The sequence below is a fragment of the Homalodisca vitripennis genome, chromosome 4, assembly GCF_021130785.1.
Source record: "Homalodisca vitripennis isolate AUS2020 chromosome 4, UT_GWSS_2.1, whole genome shotgun sequence".
Classification (NCBI taxonomy): domain Eukaryota; kingdom Metazoa; phylum Arthropoda; class Insecta; order Hemiptera; family Cicadellidae; genus Homalodisca; species Homalodisca vitripennis.
In genome coordinates, this window is record NC_060210.1 from 158,029,256 (window position 1) to 158,050,869 (window position 21,614).

Here is a 21,614-nt window from a genome sequence, read left to right on the forward strand (position 1 = left end):
ATTGTTATTACAAAATTTAATCTTTCCTTTACAAATACAAATGTCTGCAGTTTTCAACGATACTTCAGTTTTCTCTAGATATTTCATAAGGACTTTTAATGTCTCATTCGAGACCTTATCCTTTTATTAAACTATATTTGTATTAATTATTTGACATTTAATTGGGCACGCATCACAAATGTTGATTCATACCTATGAAAGCAAAAGTTATTTCTACGTTTACAGGCATGATTAATTCGTGAATCGCCTGGGATCGAATGGTTAATTATCCATACTAGACGGTTGGCGCTCATAAATAGATAGAGAGAGAAAAATCTTAAATGGACTATTACGTGTTGGATAAAATGTTGGGAAAGACCCGGGTTTATCACCTTGACAATAATTCCATTATTGCATATCACCACCCAATCGAGTAGCGACGCCAAGCGACTCTCGAGGTCCACAATAAGCTGACACAAAATATTTATAAACATTCTTGAATATAATAATAGCTCTTATGCGTCGGATTAAAGAATTTCATATGTGACTGTCATCTAGAAATATCAAACTAAAGATATATCAGTTTACAAGGTTGATTTTTATAACTCTACGGTATAAAGGCTCTAAATATTGGCTTGAATGTACTAGAAACACTTTCAGAGACATTAAGAGACTCCACATTCTTGAAACCAAGACAAAATTCATTATAAGCATGATTTATAACCAAGTGTGTAAATACTTGTACGACCCCTATCTTGAAAAAATAGCATATTAACTACTCCTCTTCAAAAATTTGAACTATAAAAAGTATATCCCACCTATAAAATGTGCAAGAATAAAACTTGGTTAAAATAATCTAATATTTTTATCATCAGATGCGAACGGATGCCATCTTGAAACGTTTTGTTTGTTGAGACTAACTAAGGAACTCGATTAATCAATATAAAAATTATTTTATCAAAATTAAACTAAATCTATATATAATTAAATAAGTCATCTTGTTCACGCACTCACGCACATACACATTCGGATTGTAGTCCTTTTAGGTTTAGCCGATCATGAAAAATAAAACAATTATTCCCGCCATATGGATAATTTATTGCAGTAGACGGATTTCTATGAAATGTACCTAATTATATTCAAGAATACATGATGCGCATTGAAGCTCACTGAACCATCTATACAAATGAGTTTGTGTGTAAAAATTATAGTTGCGTTGCACATACGCGGCAGCAATCTCAACTGCAATTTATTATAACTATACAGCCCAGGGTATACTGAAGTGAATGTCCCGGGCATTGTTCGATAAAACCTATCTATAACAGTTACAGTACGGCTAAGACAGTGAGACAGTGCTGTGTGAGTGAGTCACGGACACAGAATGCTCCAGTTGCTATCAGCCGTCCCGATTGTAAATGGACAGTCCAGTGGATACTGGTGTGAATGTCACGGGCACAGTTCGGTAGAACCTATCTACAACAGTTACAGTACGGCTAAGACAATAAGACAGTGCTGTGTGAGTGAGTCACGGACACAGAATGCTCCAGTTGCTATCAGCCGTCCCGACTGTAAATGGACAGTCCAGTGGATACTGGTGTGAATGTCACGGGCACAGTTCGGTAGAACCTATCTGCAACAGTTACAGTACGGCTAAGACAGTGCTGTGTGAGTGAGTCACAGACACAGAATGCTCCAGTTGCTACCAGCCGTCCAGATTGTAAATGGACAGTCCAGTGGATACTGGTGTGAATGTCACGGGCACAGTTCGGTAGAACCTATCTACAACAGTTACAGTACGGCTAAGACAGTGCTGTGTGAGTGAGTCACAGACACAGAATGCTCCAGTTGCTATCAGCCGTCCAGATTGTAAATGGACAGTCCAGTGGATACTGGTGTGAATGTCACGGGCACAGTTCGGTAGAACCTATCTACAACAGTTACAGTACGGCTAAGACAATAAGACAGTGCTGTGTGAGTGAGTCACAGGCACAGAATGCTCCAGTTGCTATCAGCCGTCCAGACTGTAAATGGACAGTCCAGTGGATACTGGTGTGAATGTCACGGGCACAGTTCGGTAGAACCTATCTACAACAGTTACAGTACGGCTAAGACAGTGCTGTGTGAGTGAGTCACAGACACAGAATGCTCCAGTTGCTATCAGCCGTCCAGATTGTAAATGGACAGTCCAGTGGATACTGGTGTGAATGTCACGGGCACAGTTCGGTAGAACCTATCTACAACAGTTACAGTACGGCTAAGACAGTGAGACAGTGCTGTGTGAGTGAGTCACAGACACAGAATGCTCCAGTTGCTATCAGCCGTCCAGACTGTAAATGGACAGTCCAGTGGATACTGGTGTGAATGTCACGGGCACAGTTCGGTAGAACCTATCTACAACAGTTACAGTACGGCTAAGACAGTAAGACAGTGCTGTGTGAGTGAGTCACAGGACACAGAATGCTCCAGTTGCTATCAGCCGTCCAGATTGTAAATGGACAGTCCAGTGGATACTGGTGTGAATGTCACGGGCACAGTTCGGTAGAACCTATCTACAACAGTTACAGTACGGCTAAGACAGTGCTGTGTGAGTGAGTCACAGACACAGAATGCTCCAGTTGCTATCAGCCGTCCAGATTGTAAATGGACAGTCCAGTGGATACTGGTGTGAATGTCACGGACACAGTTCGGTAGAACCTATCTACAACAGTTACAGTACGGCTAAGACAGTGCTGTGTGAGTGAGTCACAGACACAGAATGCTCCAGTTGCTATCAGCAGTCCAGATTGTAAATGGACAGTCCAGTGGATACTGGTGTGAATGTCACGGGCACAGTTCGGTAGAACCTATCTACAACAGTTACAGTACGGCTAAGACAGTAAGACAGTGCTGTGTGAGTGAGTCACAGACACAGAATGCTCCAGTTGCTACCAGCCGTCTAGATTGTAACTGTACAGTCCAGTGGATAATGGTGTGAATGTCACGGACACAGTTTGGTAGAACCTATCTACAATAGTTACAGTACGGCTAAGACAGTGCTGTGTGAGTGAGTCACAGACACAGAATGCTCCAGTTGCTATCAGCCGTCCAGATTGTAAATGGACAGTCCAGTGGATACTGGTGTGAATGTCACGGGCACAGTTCGGTAGAACCTATCTACAACAGTTACAGTACGGCTAAGACAGTAAGACAGTGCTGTGTGAGTGAGTCACAGACACAGAATGCTCCAGTTGCTATCAGCCGTCCCGATTGTAAATGGACAGTCCAGTGGATACTGGTGTGAATGTCACGGACACAGTTCGGTAGAACCTATCTACAACAGTTACAGTACGGCTAAGACAGTGCTGTGTGAGTGAGTCACAGACACAGAATGCTCCAGTTGCTACCAGCCGTCCAGATTGTAAATGGACAGTCCAGTGGATACTGGTGTGAATGTCACGGGCACAGTTCGGTAGAACCTATCTACAACAGTTACAGTACGGCTAAGACAGTGAGACAGTGCTGTGTGAGTGAGTCACAGACACAGAATGCTCCAGTTGCTATCAGCCGTCCCGATTGTAAATGGACAGTCCAGTGGATACTAGTGTGAATGTCACGGGCACAGTTCGGTAGAACCTATCTACAACAGTTACAGTACGGCTAAGACAGTGCTGTGTGAGTGAGTCACAGACACAGAATGCTCCAGTTGCTATCAGCCGTCCAGATTGTAAATGGACAGTCCAGTGGATACTGGTGTGAATGTCACGGACACAGTTCGGTAGAACCTATCTACAACAGTTACAGTACGGCTAAGACAGTGCTGTGTGAGTGAGTCACAGACACAGAATGCTCCAGTTGCTATCAGCCGTCCAGATTGTAAATGGACAGTCCAGTGGATACTGGTGTGAATGTCACGGTTCGGTAGAACCTATCTACAACAGTTACAGTACGGCTAAGACAGTGCTGTGTGAGTGAGTCACAGACACGGAATGCTCCAGTTGCTATCAGCCGTCCAGATTGTAACTGTACAGTCCAGTGGATACTGGTGTGAATGTCACGGACACAGTTCGGTAGAACCTATCTACAACAGTTACAGTACGGCTAAGACAGTGCTGTGTGAGTGAGTCACAGACACAGAATGCTCCAGTTGCTATCAGCCGTCCAGATTGTAACTGTACAGTCCAGTGGATAATGGTGTGAATGTCACGGACACAGTTTGGTAGAACCTATCTACAATAGTTACAGTACGGCTAAGACAGTGCTGTGTGAGTGAGTCACAGACACAGAATGCTCCAGTTGCTATCAGCCGTCCAGATTGTAACTGTACAGTCCAGTGGATACTGGAGTGAATGTCACGAGCACACTTCGATAGAACCTATCTACAACAGTTACAGTACGGCTAAGACAGTGATGTGTGAGTGAGTCACAGGCACAGAATGCTCCAGTTGCTATCAGCCGTCCAGATTGTAACTGTACAGTCCAGTGGATACTGGAGTGAATGTCACGAGCACAGTTCGATAGAACCTATCTACAACAGTTATAGTACGGCTAAGACAGTGCTGTGTGAGTGAGTCACAGGCACAGAATGCTCCAGTTGCTATCGCTGACCTATATCCCAGCGGTTGAATGACCGCTCCCCTCCCATCGCAATCCCCCACCCATCTATTTATTACGAGGTCTTGCATCGTTCACTTGCCTTTCGCGCTCGCTTCGCGCTCTGCCTTAGACATTAGACAAGTATCATGTTTTCTACAATAAACGGATTCATTAAACAAATGTATCTGACGTGGACATTTAATTGCGTGTTTTTATGGTCAGTACGAATAGCATAATAAATAAAATTTTTCATCGTGTGGTATCTCTGCTTTAATTGTAATGAGCACTTTTCACCTTTTAGAGTTTTTCGCGTTCAATAGCCAATACAGTGAGAAGAAAGGTATAAAGTATAAAGATATAAATATTTAATGTGTGTATATGAGTTATGACTTACGGGAATGACATAATTTGAATGGAGTATTTTTTTGTTAAATTACATGTTATTTAATGAAATATTGCTAAAGATAGTGCAATTCCATTGTCATTTTTTTAAATGCATATTGCTAAAACTGATACTATCTTTAGCCATTTTTTATGGGTCTGATTTCAAGATACTTGCAATTGAATATCCATAAATCGTCGTGAAATGATCATATAGTTTTTTCCACTTATCCTTTCTTTAAGTAACGTATCTTAAAGGACTGAGATGACAATATGGTTTAACATAGCAAATAGTAACATAATCGAAAACTCTTATACCATTTTACTTTATACTGAGTAATTAGTTAGTAAATAGCCTTGAACCACTACGACTAATCGATCAAAAACCAATTGCACCGTCTAACATCAACACATTCTTTGTAAAGAGTAAATGATTAATGAATATGTATTTTAACCTAGTTTGTAATTATGTATTAGGTTAGTTCTTTACCTGAAGAAGAGATCAGATTGCAGATCTCGAAACGTAGTGGTACTGATTTCTTGTTTCACTGAACGATGGCAAATGTCCGGAAAAGTCCTGTTTCCTTCACAATGCTTCCATCGTCAAAAATAACCTTCAAGGAAAGAGTAAGTCATTAATGATTAGTCTTGAGTTATACGGTTAATCGACCGAAAATCCATTTCACTACCTAATATTAACAAATTTTTTAAAACAGTGATTAATTAATGAGTAGCCTTCAAGCAATGGCTAACCAACCTAAAACATTTTGCACAGCCTGATATCGAATCATTTTTGCAAAGATGTTAATTAATATCGAACTCGTGCTATAAAGGCAATTAAAAATATCTAAAACGCCATGAATTCATTGTTCTTACATCAATTTATAATCTGACGCTGTATAAGACATTTTGATACCGCTATGTAATATCATATCATAACATAGAATTTCTTAGAGAAACATTTAATTTTGTAGAAAAAGAATGTATAGTTGAAAACATGCTTTATTATAAAATTAAAATGACAAAACTTCTTGGGTCATAAAAGTATAATTATTGCATTTTGTACATTGTCTGTAGAGAGGTTGGTAAAGAGATGAAAAACTAATCATTAATTCTTTCGGATCATCTAGAAATTCATCATTGACCCTATCGATGTCAATGCCTATCTGTGTCATGTACAGTCGAAATCTAGAAAAATATACTTTTATGACTGTGTAAAAGATTAAATTTAATAAGCATTGACCGACATTTTTTCTCCCTGGTACACCTGTTTCGGACAAGCAATATTTCACAGTTTAGCCCCAAACGTCGTGTTTCACTAAATCTTTAACTTTCAGAGATTGAGGTGTCTATAGCTCTGTTTGATCGTTTTTATTGTTATGAGCTATTGTTTATTTGCAACTACAGATCATGTTGGTGTTTGCTCTGCTGTAAGGTTGTCTATTGCTGGCAGTGGAAGCCATCGTATTGGCTTTCAGTTTCTTATTTCAAATAAGTAATGATTTCATGAACAATGAACATTGTTTACAGAAGCGGTGCAGACTGGACCCCATGAGTTTTCCGAATTGTCTAAAATATATCGCCGAATATGCTTTATGCCGATCCCGTGCGAATGCTCGTGCTATCCCTTGAATAAGTGGAGAACCACGGTTTCAAAATGTATAGAGGTAGAATATGAACAGATCTGCGAGAAAGGTATCTATTGGCTTGATTTAGAGACCAAGAAAATTACAAACCGGGCAATATTGTGTTACCCCTAGGCAGCGAGTTGCATTCAGCATCTTTTGGATCTATTTTATTAAACTTAGTTCGATCTTGGTGGACGGATTCTGCGTACTACTGCTGATACTACAACTACTGCTACTTCTAACTTAGGTTTTGCCTTTGTAGTGTTTTTTTTTTTTTATTATTATTTGTAATCTCTTTTAAGCCTCAGCTCTTAGGCTGTGCTGGCTTGTTTTGGGTCACTGTGGTTATTATACCTATCAGATTATTCGCATGATTGGACCTTCTCGGGATTTGAATCCGTGATCCCTAAGTTAGAGAGCCGTAATTGTATCCACTACCACTAGTCTACGGCGGTATATATGACTTTTTGATAGATAGGACGATATTTATTGTCCGATTCTGTTCCATTCGATCTTTATCCGATCTTGGACGGGTTCTGCGTACTTCTGCTGCTGCTGCTACTACTTCTAGACTTAGGTGTTGTCTTAGTGGTGGGTTATCTAATGATTTTCGGCTGGATATGATGATATTCATTGAAAAGTCCGACTCTGTTCCGACAGACCTTCGAGATTGGTGATGGGTTATACGTACTACTGCTGCTGCTACTACTTCTAACTTAGGTTTGCCTTAGTGGTGGGTTCTCTGATGATTTTCGGCTGGATATGATGATATTCATTGAAAAGTCCGACTCTGTTCCGACAGACCTTCGAGATTGGTGATGGGTTATACGTACTACTGCTGCTGCTACTACTTCTAACTTAGGTTTGCCTTAGTGGTGGGTTCTCTGATGATTTTTGGCTGGATAAGATGATATTCTTTGAAAAGTCCGACTCTGTTCTGCCAGACCTTCGAGATTGGTGGACGGGCTATATGTACTACTGCATATTCTACTACTATAGTACTATTACTATTAGAACGTTTGACGGCCTAGGTACTTTCTGAGGAGAATTCGGGAGTCCCAGATCGGTATAAGGCCGGTAATGCCCATAGACCGGAAGCTCCCAGAGGTCGTCATTTCGCGTAAGCGAAGATTTAAATTAATTCCTCAGGTAACTATCTCCAATACGAAGGAACTCCGAAAGGCCAGATGGGCTTTGTGACTGGGTACATCACAAGCTTAAAACCATAGCTGAGTGCTTATAAATGTTATTTGACCTCATAAGCTGAGATTTGATAAGTTGTACCATAGGTGATATATGTACAATTAAGGGCATAAGCATTCAGAAGCCACTATCTTCAGTGCCGGAGACTTAAAAAAGCCACGTTTTTTTTATTGCTTTCGACAGTTGGCACAAGATTTTGTTTTTCGTGATGTGTGTTGATGTTGAGTTAGTAGTGAAAATCGTATGTAGACCTATATTGAGACAATATCGTTCTTCAGCTGCTATTGTAGCAACTCATAATGAACAATGTTCAAATTTAAAGTATGTTTTCTGTCAAATATAAATAATAATCAGAATTTTAGGAAACTCTAAAAATCTACGTCTTGAGTTTATTAGCAAGTTTAACCATTAACACTTTCATTTCATAATTGATGGGATTTTTACGTTATGTAACCGAGCATGTTGGACAAACATAAAATAATGTTATCTTTCTTTAAGCCGACTTCTTTGGTCTCATTGTATTGCGAGTATCGTAGAAAAAAACTACAACCAACTCATAGATTAATATCTTTAACATTATAGGAAATATTTGCAACTGAAAAATGTAATATTTTAATAGACTTTGTAATTGTTTATAATGGATTTTAATCAACAACTTAATGTGTATTTTTTTCTCCAAAGGCATGTAGAAGGCGCCGCCCGGTCACTCACCCTGCAGCTGCTACAACAGACGTTCATTTCTCGCTCTTTGTATTCGAGCTGACCCGAGCTTCACCTGCCGCACTGACCCCGCGGGCTGGGTTTGTAGGGTCAGGTGTTCAAACTTAGAAGGTCTAAACTAAGACATGTATGAGCCAAAAGCTCTTACCACAGAGTCTTTAGATACAAACACTAATTTATGTCAGACCAAAATAAAGAGATTCCGAGAAACGATATTTCAATTCCGGACACTTTGCAAACCCAGAGTAGAGCTTTTATTTGCAAAGAATTTTCGTACATATCTAAAGTTTTCTCTGCTTTGTTTATATCAGTTGAATATCTTGGTATCTCAAGTAGCATAAGAAACTATTTACGAGGCTAGGCAGCTGTGCTAATATCAACTTAGGGACAAATCTCTGTAATTATGTAACATAAAACTGAGCGCGAATCCTGAACAGCTGCCAATGAGATGCCAGATGCTTAGTGGCTTCAAAGACGGAAGAATGCAATTCTATCAACACACGAATTTGAATATCATAAACTCTACCTCGAATTATGATTGTAAAAACAGAAAGTTTCTTCTGTTGGTCAGTTATGGGCAAATGGTTTACAAGACAGATTAAAAGTTTGTGGGTTCTCAGTTCTATAATAGTCTCGGAATAGTGGGTAATCCTAATTTAGACATTGCTGCTGAATATATTCTGGGTTTTCCTCGTCTGCAGAATCGAGTCAGTGAGGAACATTTTTAATTTACTTGATTGTTACCAAACACAAAAACAAATAAAAGTCATTAGTAATTATAGCAGAAACATGTTTTTTCTACAAGATCACGTATAAGGGTTGCTGTACGTATATATAACACTTTTGAAGAAAATAAGTTTTTTTTTTTATTTTTGATCTACCTGGGTTTGCAACAGAACCTCGCGATTACTGTGAAACTTGCGGAATTACTACAGCAACATTGATGAACTAATATTTATACATATCTGGGTTTGTAACTAACCCCTAGTTTTTTGACTATTTAAATAAAGAATATATACTTGGTTTTAAATATTTTTAGTCTTTAATAATGTGGATCGTAATGACCAAAGCAAATAGAACGAGTATCATAAACTTAAAATCGTAAAAAGTGATTTTTCTGGATTTGAAACTGGGTGAGCCGTATGATAGCAAGTTTGGTCCTACTGCTATGTAGTATTTTCTCCTTCCATCAGGTTTGCTTCGAGATAACGAATAGTAATCTGCAAGTAATTTGACTGTGATATGAGGGCCAGTTCGATACTGCTTCTTCGGCGACTTTGCCGGGGTGGGGTCCCGAGTTATGGGATTATTATGAAATTTAACATGTACTCGTAGTGAGTAATTGATAGTTTAAGTATTTCTTTCGGCCAAGTTAGGCTTTTCATGTCCTACAGAGTTATATTAGTGACTTCACTCTGGTATCTTCATTAATAGAGAGCGATGTCAGGATGAATAAAACGATATTGCAGACTTGCAATATTTGACAGGGACGGTTCGCGGGCTCGGGATTCCGTGATCCATTGTTAGTTAGGAGAGAAAATAATCCGCGAGCTAAATAAATATTGGCTTCAGAAACTCAAAACCAAATCAGATAATCGCAATATTATCTTCGTTTAGAACTACCATAGTCCTAACCCATTAGTACGAAAATCAAGGGAATTAAATTCCCTGATATTTCCTGAGTTCTTAAAAGTATGCAATATATATTTTTAAGTGTCTATAAAACAAGGAAAGCTCACCCATTTAAAATTTTCTGTCAGATGTATAGATTCCAAAATCGCAGTGATGGCCAATTAAAAAAAGACATCATGTATATCCTAGTTAGAAATAAAATATATTATAATGTTTAATAATCATTTGCTTTAAGAAAATTAATTTCTGATATAAATTGATTACCAAAAATTGAAGCAATACATACATGATTACGTCAAAAACCTTTAAGGTGTCTTAGTAAACTTTTTTAATTTTATATATTTATTAAAAATTATTCCTCATTTATTTTTTACCTACCTTATTACTTAAGAATGTCCAAATAATTTTAATATTTTAAGTATGAGATGTTTATATGTACAGTCTTACTTAAAGGTTTTACATCGCAAGATTGTTTGAAAAAACCCCAAGTTATGCACCAGAACATACTATTATATAAATCTTGAACATCTTCTCCTTCCAGACTAAGAAACTTCAAACCATTATGAGATTAATTTGTTTTGAAACAAAGTTGATGGAAGGATCAAACTGTGATCAATATATTTTAAACGGATGTATTATTTAGAAGGCCAACAATTTACGTTTTCCCGTTATACGTTTAGGAAACTTTATCTGCCCCTTATTTGCCTCACCCTTTATACGAGTGTGTACATATACATTTTTTCATATGTCTTATTGCCTCTTAATGTTTTCCAGAAACATAAAACACTGCATACTAGCTTTGGTTATAAATGTACGTTTTAGGAATCGTGATGCAAACAAATCGAGTTACTCATTTCTCATACTTTACTTTCTAAAGTGAGTATTACGGATTTTTACACTGTTATGGACAGACTGATATGTCAACAGAACAACATGAATAATCTAAGCCACAATTTTTAGCATCGTTTTAATGTGCATGTCATTTCAAATCAGTTTAATCCCTAGCTTAATCCTACCCCATGTCAGATCTAAATATGGTGTCTTACCCGGCAGATTTTAGCTCCTTCTTAAAATCCTGAACTCTTGAGCCACCTGGATTATTTATTTTCCGATCTTGTGAAGTCATTTTTATAGTTACTATAACGAGCCCTGGACTTAGTCTTGTGAGAAAATCAGTTTAGAGTACATGCTACTTATTGTATAATTCCTCTTAAACTAAACCATACTGTTGGCTTAATGCGTCACTGGTAAATTGCATAATAACATGATTAGTGGAGGATGGTTGTCAAGTCCATTACGCCAACAAGCTACTTATGGAAAACTTTAATTTGTCTGTAAAATTGGATCAGTGTGTCAATAGTACACGATTAGTAGATTCGAATTAGCTAATGCAACTCTCCCACTGAGAAATTGTATGATACTTTAATTTGCCTGTAAAATTAGATCAGTGAGTCAATAGTAACACGATTAGTGGAAGATGATTACCAATTGAACTCTCCCACTGAGAAATTCTATGATACTTTAATTTGCCTGTAAAGTTAGATCAGTCAGTCAATAGTAACACGATTAGTGGAAGATGGTTACCAATTGAACTCTCCCACTGAGAAATCTATGATATGATACTTTAATTTGCCTGTAAAATTAGATCAGTGAGTCAATAGTAAATAGTAACACGATTAGTGGAAGATGGTTACCAATTGAACTCTCCCACTGAGAAATTCTATGATACTTTAATTTGCCTGTACATTTCGCTTGCTGAGGCATCAGTAATATGATCAGTGGAGGATGGTTACCAATCTGATCCTGCCAATATATCTGAGAGAGTAATTTGTAGACTGGGCACAGTGTGGCAATGGTTACTTCATTAGTGTAGGATAGTCACCGGTTCGATCTTTGCTAACTATGGGATAGGGTACTAAGTCTTTATCTTTGTCAGTAAAGAATAACGTGATTACTGCTGGATTGTCACCTACTAATCATACCGCAGCGCTAATTCTGGGATAGTGTACTAAGACTTTTACTTTGTCACTACGGATAACGTGATTACTGCTGGATTGTCACCTACTAATCATACCGCAGCGCTAATTCTGGGATAGTGTACTAAGTCTTTATCTTTGTCACTACGGATAACGTGATTACTGCTGGATTGTCATCTACTAATCATACCGCAGCGCTAATTCTGGGATAGTGTACTAAGACTTTATCTTTGTCACTACGGATAGCGTGATTACTGCTGGATTGTCATCTACTAATCATACCGCAGCGCTAATTCTGGGATAGTGTACTAAGTCTTTATGTTGTCACTACGGATAACGTGATTACTGCATGATGATCACCTACTAATCATACCGCTGCGCTAATTCGGGATAGTGTACTAAGTCTTTATCTTTGTCACTACGGATAACGTGATTACTGCTGGATTGTCACCTACTAATCTTACTGCGCTAATTCGTGCGTTGTATCTCAAGGCTGCAATGTAGGCTCAGTGAGTGACTGGTAACTTGATTACAGCATGATGATCGCCAATGTAATCTTGCAATTGTACTAACTCGTGCGTTGTTTCCCTTGGCGGTAGTGTTGCATCAGTAGGTCAATGGTAACTTGATTACAGCATGATGATTGCCAATTTAATCTTGAAATTGTACTAACTCGTGCGTTGTTTCCCTTGGCTGTAGTGTTGGATCAGTGGGTCAATGGGAACTTGATTACAGCATGATGATCGCCAATGTAATCTTGCAACTGTACTAACTCGTGCGTTGTTTCCCTTGGCTGTAGTGTTGGATCAGTGGGTCAATGGTAACTTGATTACAGCATGGTGATAGCCAATTTAATCTTGCAAGTGTACTAACTTGTGCGTTGTTTCCCTTGGCTGTAGTGTTGCATCAGTGGGTCAACGGCAACTTGATTACAGCATGGTGATCGCTAATGTAATCTTGCAACTGTACTAACTCGTGCGTTGTTTCCCTTGGCTGTAGTGATGCATCAGTAGGTCAATGGTAACTTGATTACAGCATGGTGATCGCCAATTTAATCTTGCAATTGTACTAACTTGTGCGTTGTTTCCCTTGGCTGTAGTGATGCATCAGTAGGTCAATGGTAACTTGATTACAGCATGGTGATCGCCAAAGTAATCTTGCAATTGTACTAATACGTGCGTTGTTTCCCTTGGCTGTAGTGTTGCATCAGTAGGTCAATGGTAACTTGATTACAGCATGGTGATCGCCAATGTAATCTTGCAACTGTACTAACTCGTGCGTTGTTTCCCTTGGCTGTAGTGATGCATCAGTAGGTCAATGGTAACTTGATTACAGCATGGTGATCGCCAATTTAATCTTGCAATTGTACTAACTCGTGCGTTGTTTCCCTTGGCTGTAGTGTTGCATCAGTAGGTCAATGGCAACTTGATTACAGCATGGTGATCGCCAATGTAATCTTGCAATTGTACTAACTCGTGCGTTGTTTCCCTTGGCTGTAGTGTTGCATCAGTAGGTCAATGGTAACTTGATTACAGCATGGTGATCGCCAAAGTAATCTTGCAACTGTACTAACTCGTGCGTTGTTTCCCTTGGCTGTAGTGATGCATCAGTAGGTCAATGGTAACTTGATTACAGCATGGTGATCGCCAATTTAATCTTGCAATTGTACTAATACGTGCGTTGTTTCCCTTGGCTGTAGTGTTGCATCAGTGGGTCAATGGTAACTTGATTACAGCATGGTGATCGCCAATTTAATCTTGCAACTGTACTAACTTGTGCGTTGTTTCCCTTGGCTGTAGTGTTGGATCAGTGGGTCAATGGTAACTTAATTACAGCAAGGTGATCGCCAATTTAATCTTGCAACTGTACTAACTTGTGCGTTGTTTCCCTTGGCTGTAGTGTTGGATCAGTGGGTCAATGGTAACTTGATTACAGCATGGTGATCGCCAATTTAATCTTGCAATTGTATTAACTCGTGCGTTGTTTCCCTTGGCTGTAGTGTTGGATCAGTGGGTCAATGGTAACTTGATTACAGCATGGTGATCGCCAATTTAATCTTGCAATTGTATTAACTCGTGCGTTGTTTCCCTTGGCTGTAGTGTTGCATCAGTGGGTCAATGGCAACTTGATTACAGCATGATGATCGCCAATTTAATCTTGCAATTGTACTAACTCGTGCATTGTTTCCCTTGGCTGTAGTGTTGCATCAGTGGGTCAATGGCAACTTGATTACAGCATGGTGATCGCCAATTTAATCTTGCAATTGTATTAACTCGTGCGTTGTTTCCCTTGGCTGTAGTGTTGCATCAGTGGGTCAATGGCAACTTGATTACAGCATGGTGATCGCCAAAGTAATCTTGCAACTGTACTAACTCGTGCGTTGTTTCCCTTGGCTGTAGTGTTGCATCAGTAGGTCAATGGTAACTTGATTACAGCATGGTGATCGCCAATTTAATCTTGCAATTGTACTAACTCGTGCGTTGTTTCCCTTGGCTGTAGTGTTGCATCAGTGGGTCAATGGTAACTTGATTACAGCATGGTGATCGCCAATTTAATCTTGCAATTGTACTAACTTGTGCGTTGTTTCCCTTGGCTGTAGTGTTGCATCAGTAGGTCAATGGTAACTTGATTACAGCATGGTGATCGCCAAATTTAATCTTGCAATTGTACTAACTCGTGCGTTGTTTCCCTTGGCTGTAGTGTTGGCATCAGTGGGTCAATGGTAACTTGATTACAGCATGGTGATCGCCAATTTAATCTTGCAATTGTATTAACTCGTGCGTTGTTTCCCTTGGCTGTAGTGTTGGATCAGTGGGTCAATGGTAACTTGATTACAGCATGGTGATCGCCAATTTAATCTTGCAATTGTATTAACTCGTGCGTTGTTTCCCTTGGCTGTAGTGTTGCATCATTGGGTCAATGGCAACTTGATTACAGCATGATGATCGCCAATTTAATCTTGCAATTGTACTAACTCGTGCATTGTTTCCCTTGGCTGTAGTGTTGCATCAGTGGGTCAATGGTAACTTGATTACAGCATGATGATCGCCAATGTAATCTTGCAATTGTATTAACTCGTGCGTTGTTTCCCTTGGCAGTAGTGTTGCATCAGTGGGTCAATGGCAACTTGATTACAGCATGATGATCGCCAATGTAATCTTGCAATTGTACTAACTTGTGCGTTGTTTCCCTTGGCTGTAGTGTTGGATCAGTGGGTCAATGGTAACTTGATTACAGCATGGTGATCGCCAATTTAATCTTGCAATTGTATTAACTCGTGCGTTGTTTCCCTTGGCAGTAGTGTTGCATCAGTGGGTCAATGGTAACTTGATTACAGCATGATGATCGCCAATTTAATCTTGCAATTGTACTAACTCGTGCGTTGTTTCCCTTGGCTGTAGTGTTGCATCAGTGGGTCAATGGTAACTTGATTACAGCATGGTGATCGCCAATTTAATCTTGCAATTGTATTAACTCGTGCGTTGTTTCCCTTGGCTGTAGTGTTGGATCAGTGGGTTGCTGTACTAATTCCGGTGTAGATACCTGTAGCCACAGGCGTTTCCATGGGGTAGGAGGGGTTTGTTATCCACCCCTCCCATTGATGCAAATATTCAAGGTTTATTTTAACTTGCGTTAAACGAAAGTATACACGTAGACGAACCATGTATCATAATTCAATATTGCATTTATTTGTTCTGATATTTTAGCTATAACAGCTGACTTACAGTACAACAAAAGCTCGTGCTTAGTAATTTTTCGGAATGACAAGTCCATCTGTGATCTGTAGAGGTTTAAAAATATAATACAGCCACAGTTGCTTTCACATTTCCACAACAGAGACTACGAGTAATGGCCATGAACGCTTACCGGTAACGTTCATCTCACGTTTAGATGACGAAGATTATGAATTGAAATTGGTGATAATTTTCCAGGTTGCCCTCCTCAAAGGGTTGCTACCAGCAACAATCAAGAACCTAGTATGGTCGACTTTTACTTTGGCAATAAGTTTTACGTTCGAACTCCTTTAACTTGAAGTTCAATGACTGTTATTTCTAATTTTTTTATTAAACAACTTTCGCTTCTTAAAAACTGATATTTCTTAGTGAATTAAAGAGAACGCTTTATTTGAATAGTGTATAAAAATTAATGAACTGTCTTTCAACATCTTTCATTGAAAACACTATTCCAATTTCCATGTTGCATCAATATTTCGATAACTTTCTTACGTTGTTTAGTTCAACGTAGGCCTACTTGCTTATAAAAAACCGACAAAACAGGCTAACTTGCTATGTAATAAATGAACATTATGCTTTTCTTTTCAGATCTCAAGTTGATACTTGTAATAGTTTATCTAAAACTGCAACCAAAAAGATCATGTAATATTGCATTAGACGTCTTTTTGTGACTAGTAGGATGACATTAAATTTGCCAAATAACAAAATAGATTTGTATTCGTATACGTTTATTAATTCTTACAATAGTTATTTACCGATCGCTCTAACGTGTTATGTCACACTTTGTGTATGAAAACCAAAATTTAGATTGCCAATGTAACAAAATATTATTATATTTACCCTAACTTGTAGTTCATATTTTCTATATCTATATTTGTTCATCGCCAAGCATCTGCCGCGTCTATGCGTATGCACACAGTGGATGTCAACCGCTCAGCGGTAGTAAAAAACACAAGGTTACTAACTTCAAGTCTTATAGTTTGTGTTGTAGTCTACACAGTAAATATGTCCTCTTTATAATTACATATCGATTTATATCTTAATATTTTTATCAGTATGGTATGGTTTAAAATTAATAAACATTTAAATATAAAATGCATGTATAAATTATAGGTAAAAGATGGAGGACGTGTCTTGTAGTTTTTAAGATATAATCATTTTCCCGGACCTCTATGAGTCTCTTTAATACAGCATCGTTTTCTTGTATTTTTTGTGTTATCGGGCGGTCTCCAAAAGTTTAAATTTTCGCTGTAGTTATGCCCGATTTTGTACAACATAATCGCATAAGAATAATATGCATAAAAATAATATGCTCTCAGACGGTTGTCACACCTATATTTGTTAATATAACTAGCATGCAACATATTCCGGGGGAGTGTTCCCGAACTCCAGCTTGCCTGGGAGGTTTGGAAAGTTTATAGTGGTAACCCATTTGATCATCCTTGATACGCCTATGCCTGTAGTTGAGGACATGGCTCAGTGATTCCAATGGTAACGTCATTAGTGCAGAATAGTTGCCAATTGGATCTTGCTATTCTACTAATTCCGGAGTAGTTCCTGTTGCTGAGGAGTTGGCTCAGTGAGTCCAATGGTAACTTGATTAGTACAGAATAGTTGCCAATTGGATTTTGCTATTCTACTAATTCCGGAGTAGTTCCTGTTGCTGAGGAGTTGGCTCAGTGAGTCCAATGGTAACTTGATTAGTGCAGAATAGTTGCCAATTGGATTTTGCTATTCTACTAATTCCGGAGTAGTTCCTGTTGCTGAGGAGTTGGCTCAGTGAGTCCAATGGTAACTTGATTAGTACAGAATAGTTGCCAATTGGATTTTGCTATTCTACTAATTCCGGAGTAGTTCCTGTTGCTGAGGAGTTGGACAGTGAGTCCAATGGTAACTTGATTAGTGCAGAATAGTTGCCAATTGGATTTTGCTATTCTACTAATTCCGGAGTAGTTCCTGTTGCTGAGGAGTTGGACAGTGAGTCCAATGGTAACTTGATTAGTGCAGAATAGTTGCCAATTGGATTTTGCTATTCTACTAATTCCGGAGTAGTTCCTGTTGCTGAGGAGTTGGCTCAGTGAGTCCAATGGTAACTTGATTAGTGCAGAATAGTTGCCAATTGGATCTTGCTATTCTACTAATTCCGGTGTAGTTCCTGTTGCTGAGGAGTTGGCTCAGTGAGTCCAATGGTAACTTGATTAGTGCAGAATAGTTGCCAATTGGATCTTGCTATTCTACTAATTCCGGTGTAGTTTCCTGTTGCTGAGGAGTTGGCTCAGTGAGTCCAATGGTAACTTGATTAGTGCAGAATAGTTGCCAATTGGATTTTGCTATTCTACTAATTCCGGAGTAGTTCCTGTTGCTGAGGAGTTGGCTCAGTGAGTCCAATGGTAACTTGATTAGTGCAGAATAGTTGCCAATTGGATCTTGCCATTCTACTAATTCCGGTGTAGTTCCTGTTGCTGAGGAGTTGGCTCAGTGAGTCCAATGGTAACTTGATTAGTGCAGAATAGTTTGCTACACTGAGATCGTAGTATTTCTCTTTTACAAAACTTTAATTAGAAAACCGTATACTTTTCTGAAGTTTGTAGTTAATTACGTTATTACTTTATATGTGAAAGCAAGTAAATTTTAAGAAGTTCTATACAGGCCTGCAAGAAACAAATACCACAGACCAGGACATATACAGTTCTTATTGTTACCGTTTGACGTATACAGTAACCTAGTGTAGTGACGGCTAGTTACAACTGTAGGTGAACACCGAACAGCTGATCGACCGCACATAATCAATACCGCGCTGCCGGGTGCCGAGCCGTCCACTTTCGCCAAACCGGCCCGGTCGCCGGTCACAAGACGGTTGGCAGTTGGCAGTATTTTTCAGTGGCCGCAGTCACTATTTGTGTACACGCCACTCTCCCCCCTCAAGTTCAATGGCCGTCCTCTAGTCGTGCGAGGTCATTGCCCCGGTCCGCCTCGCTTCCGCGTGTTGCCGTTGTTGCGCGCGCCACCCCCCCCCCCCCCCAAACACCGCCACACGCACGCATGGCGTAATCCTTTCTTACTCATTTTACATTATGTTGTACCTATGTTATAGTGAAGCCGGGGCAACCGTTCCGTGGGAGGACTGCTTGGTCGCGAGGTGAAAATGTCAACGGTGAATCATTCATCAAATAAAATCAGTTGACTGTGTTCTACTACGTAAAGTAGTTAATTAAAGTAATCAGTTGAGTTATTACAAATATTTCAGTAATCAATCCACTGTGTAATGAAGAAAGGAAATTTGATTATCTTTGATAGTGCAATAACTTTGCGAATATACTGACGTAACATCATTATGTCTATTTGCCTATGCAGTTAAATATTATTATTTTATACTGACATTGCTATTCACCCCACTAAACATTTTGAGGTATGATCCTCTGAATATGGTTAAACAACAAAATACTTCTCGGCATGCATCAGATTTTACAACAGTTATTCGTCACATGAATATTTGCATAATTTGTATCTTTAAGTTTTAAATAAATTTATTTGGATTAAATCAATGTAACACAATTCATAGTTTATACGTATCTTACTGGATGTTATCATCAGTTTCACTCGTCTTAATTAGCAACAATACAAATTGAGGCTGAGGTTTGTAAAAGTCTAAAGAGAAAATGTCACAAAATAATTCTATTTATTATTGTTTTGTCTTTAAGACATTCTAAAATGATGGAATATTGCTAAAATCAGATGTGCCTCTGACTGACTAGTGATTGCGTTGGAAACTGGGAACAATGTCAATCAGACAACATAATATGCGAAATATACAGCTGTCACCGACGTTGTATGTATAATATTTACCGCATCAGAGGCACGATCAAACTGGGGGTGAGATTCTGTGGCTCGTCACACTCTGTCCGATTCGATGAAATTGGGACCTGGATTTTTCACCGGATTCGTCAAATTTCCACACACTGCTTCAAGCGTTTCAGTTCATGTGATCGGTCTATCCGAAGACGGAGTACTATCCGTTTGACAGGTGCTCTTAAGCGTGAATGATAGTGGAGAAGAGATCGTATTAGTGGCAGCAGTTCTTACTTCAGAAGAGGAAGAGCAATGGCGACTAAAGAAGTTTATGGATAAACGCCAGTTGAACAAATGTGAGAGTATCATACCTTGTGTCCATGTTGGATTGAAGACAGTGAAAGGTTCTTCCAGTACTTCTGAACAGTTTCAAGAATTTCATGGTATTTCATTCTCTTATTGCAATATTATTCTCTTGTTTGAAGTTCAAGAACCCTTGATTACCCTTATCAAGAAAGGGTACCAGCTTTAGAAAGAGCTTACCTATATAAAAAGGACATATTGGCATTTACGCTAAGATAAATTCATATCTAGACTATTCGCAGAAGAAAACGTAAAATATAAGTCGTGTATGCTTTATCTAAACATGCGCGAACTCTCCGGCGCCGGAAGCCCAACGCCCACCCACCGAAAAAACTGAGCGGGCAGCGCCTGACGCACCGAACCGGATGCAGTCTGGGGACTCAATTTAAATATATGGTTATTGAGTGGTTTACGATTTTTCGGACCAGGTTCAGTGTTTGACGAGCCACACAGCTGCTACCTTTGGATGTAAAAAGCTGGCCTGAAGGCATAATCAAATTTGCGGCGAGGCCTCTAATGCCATTTACCCGTGGATGGAACGCGTTGGACTGGAGGCCTAGTCAAACCAGCAGATGGGTCTGTAATTCAACTATCTGTGAGTGGCTTGTGATTAGGATGGATTGGAATCATGTTTTCTGTGTCAGCTGACTTTCAGACCAGGTAATTTTAGCGCAATGGTGAATAGTAGTTTGTGCAAGACACTGTATTTCAACTTAACCTTATGAGCGTAACTGGAAATTTTGTGGTAGAATAGAAGAGAGTAGTCCTTTATTGAGTTGACAGCACATTGCTGTATAAAATGTGTTAAAATAAAAAATAAACAAAATCTCCGCGTGGCGTTTACTTTTTATCATGCACATACTAAGCTATTACCAAGCTCACATGCCAGGATGGACCACCTCTACTCGACTGCTTTGTACAAACACATGTAACATTCCCGTGCAAAGTTACACTTGAACATTAAATCTATTAAAATATGTAGATACAGGAAATGTTCAATATCTCTAAACGAATAAAGTCTGGTTTGTCCAGGATGGACCACCTCTACTCGACTGCTTTGTACAAACACATGTAACATTCCCGTGCAAAGTTACACTTGAACATTAAATCTATTACAATATGTAGATACAGGAAATTTTCAATATGTCTAATCGAATAAAGTCTGGTTTGTCCAGGATGGACCACCTCTACTCGACGGCTTTGTACAAACACATGTAACATTCCCGTGCAAAGTTACACTTGAACATTAAATCTATTAAAATATGTAGATACAGGAAATTTTCAATATGTCTAATCGAATAAAGTCTGGTTTGTACAACTCTCTCGAAACTTTGAGATTATTCTGACAGCATTTTTTTTTTATAATCTGAAGATTCTTGTGAATTCAGAATTAGAGCATCTTTTCAACACTGCAACCCCACAGGAAAGGTAAGGAATATGAAACCATAATACGCCACTGACAAAATTTATAAAGCATCATAAAAGTATAAATGTCTGATAATACCTTTTCGGGGGAAATAGAATTCACGTAGTAATCGTAGGTGAAACCTCGATAGGTATATATCCCTAGGAACTTAACACATTCGACGTCGTCGACAATAGTCTCATCAGCTATAACTGACGGGCCAAGTCTTAGT